The 2547-nt window shown below is 29.5% G+C and overlaps 1 protein-coding gene across 1 annotated transcript in view; it reads left to right on the top strand.

The window, feature by feature from the left end:
- LOC125843977 (uncharacterized) overlaps window positions 1-2547 on the top strand; it is a 621631-nt gene that overhangs the window by 177682 nt on the left and 441402 nt on the right. The window lies entirely within an intron of this gene.

Below are 2547 nucleotides of genomic sequence, written 5' to 3'. Positions count from 1 at the left end.
GGGTGTGTGTGTGTGTGTGTTATGTGTTTGTGTATATAATTAAAAATATTAAGTAGCTTGAAATTGGTATATGACTATATGAATAGGTTCTTAAATTCTTAACTACCTGTCTAGTTCAACCAATGAATTTTCTTTTGTCAATAAAAATGGTACTCCTAGTTTATATGATTTACTTTCTTTTCTTGTCTGTTTAAAAAATAATAACACATTTCTATATTAAGTCACACAGATATTTATCACTTATTTTAGACCATAAATTTCAAAAGTCTTCTTTTCTTTCTTAAACGTCATACCGAGTCAAACTAACTTATATAAAATGGGAGGGAGGGAGTAATAGACTTTGATAGGATGGCTGTTATCTAACTTGTAATAGCTTTGTATTGATATCTTTGTAATTGCTTCCTAACTTTAGCAGGTGCTTTAATGCTTTTCTTACCTAAAATTGAGGACTTTCCACAAGTCTTTAGATTGTGATGTTAGTCTAATTGGAATTGCTAGCCTTCCAGATGTGATTTAGCGGTCAATGAACTGTACAAAAATCACGAGAGATTAGAGTTTAAATCCAATAAAGATAAAAAAGACTTCGGTACTATTTTTTTCTCATTTGGCTAAATATTAGTGAGCAGAATTATTTGATATCTATGCTGATGAAAGGTGAGATGTATCTAAAGGAATAATTGAGATGCACATGAATATGAATTGACTCGAACACAACTATTTCATCCATAATTTTCATAAATCACATTTGTGAATAAGATATATACAATTTTGATTCTTGTGGACCTTATTTTATGGAATCTTTCAAGATTTAATAATTGAGGATCACTTTTGCCCCCACTATCTCTCACCCCCTCCTCCACCCCCAAACCCCAACACACCTAAAAGTAGTAATATTTCATAAGTATCTAATTTGTTTTTTTGTTTTTCACTTGCTCTCTGGAAATCGTATTGGAGCCCCGACTATATTCAGATCACGTACTGCAGGGTTCATTTGGGGGTTACGTTTCCAGCAAGATTTTTTCCATATTTAAGGCTCGAACCCGAGTGAAGCAGTTCCGTCACTGCACCACAACTTGATAAGTATCTAATTTGTTGTTGTATAGGCAGTGTTTAGTTGGCACAATTGGCACCAACGGACAGGAATAAGATTCATACCCTTTTAGTCCTAGTATTAGGTTCTATTCCCTAGTGAAAGCCAACAAATTTTTTTATGACTTTTTCCAAATGGACATGTTCATTTGAATAAAATCAATAACACTAGATAATTTCTTTTCACCATCTAAGATCTAAAGAATAGAATTATTTAACATGATACTAATGAAAGGAAATAGGTACCTATTGAATAGTTAAGGTGCACAAATTGATTTGATAATTAAAAAAAGGGTGATGGGCTTCACATGAATTTGACTTTTTGTAAAATATTATAAATGATTCTTTTAGTAGTGTATTATGAATCATGGAATCAATTTTTCTTCATTTTTAGTCAGTTTTATAAATTATTATTCCTTCATCAACACCCTTTGTACCCATAATTTCATTTTTGATTTACATTTTTTCATCAAGGAAATAATAGACTAAAGTTGGGTGAAAATTTGAAGCACAAAAGCAATTATGAAATTATTGAAAAAAAGTTTACTTCTCTAACCATTGGATTGTATTTTGTTAGTCAACTACTAATTTTGCGTCCACACGTAACAATATTGAACCCTTCTAAAGGGAATACGTACGACTAATGATTATAAAAATCTTAATATTTTTGTAAGGAAACAACAAATGATATTATTAGTAACTAGTATTTATGTTGGTGCGTTGTGCGAATATTTTTAAATGTCATAATTTTAAATTAAATGTGATATTGCTTATGAAAGATTTAAAATATATAACTTTTTTTAATTGGCTGACGATAATGATAATGATTGATTTAAAAACAGTAATAGTTGTTAAATGAATTCTAAATTTTAACAAACTTGTAAGATAACTATGTAAAAGTGAGTTAAAACGTACTGAAATTCAACATTATTAAAATTCGTTGTTTTTTTTTTATAGTTATATATCTATTAAAAAAGATTACCCCCCATTCCCTAACCCCCACACAAAAAAGATTCATAATTTTAAAAATTTTATTACTTATTTTACCATCAAGATTTTATTTTTTAATTTGTTTTTTTAGTTATCTTTTTTTTTTAAAATTACTCTCTTATCTCCAGAAGAATGGATTTGAAAGAAGCAACAATGAGTCAACTCTCTGGGTGTGTTTGGTATGAAGGAAAATGTTTTCCAAAACAAGTTGATTTTTGACTTATTTTCTCATGTTTGGTTGGTGAGTAGAAAATATTTTCCGGAAAAGATTTTTAGTGTTTGATTTATGAATGATTTTTTTTTTTTGAGAAATATCTTTTATTTTTACTACCCATAATTTTTGAAATTGAAAATATTTTTTAAAAACAAACTTAAATTTTTTTGGGGGTGGGGTGTGGGGGGGGGGGGGGGGGGGGGGGGGGGGGGGGGAAAAATTGAATTTTGGAAGTTGAAAATATTTTTTAAAAA

Source organism: Solanum stenotomum, chromosome 11, assembly GCF_019186545.1.
Source record: "Solanum stenotomum isolate F172 chromosome 11, ASM1918654v1, whole genome shotgun sequence".
NCBI lineage: Eukaryota > Viridiplantae > Streptophyta > Magnoliopsida > Solanales > Solanaceae > Solanum > Solanum stenotomum.
The sequence above is the reverse complement of the archived record's forward strand: the minus strand, read 5'-3'. Positions and strand labels throughout refer to the sequence as shown.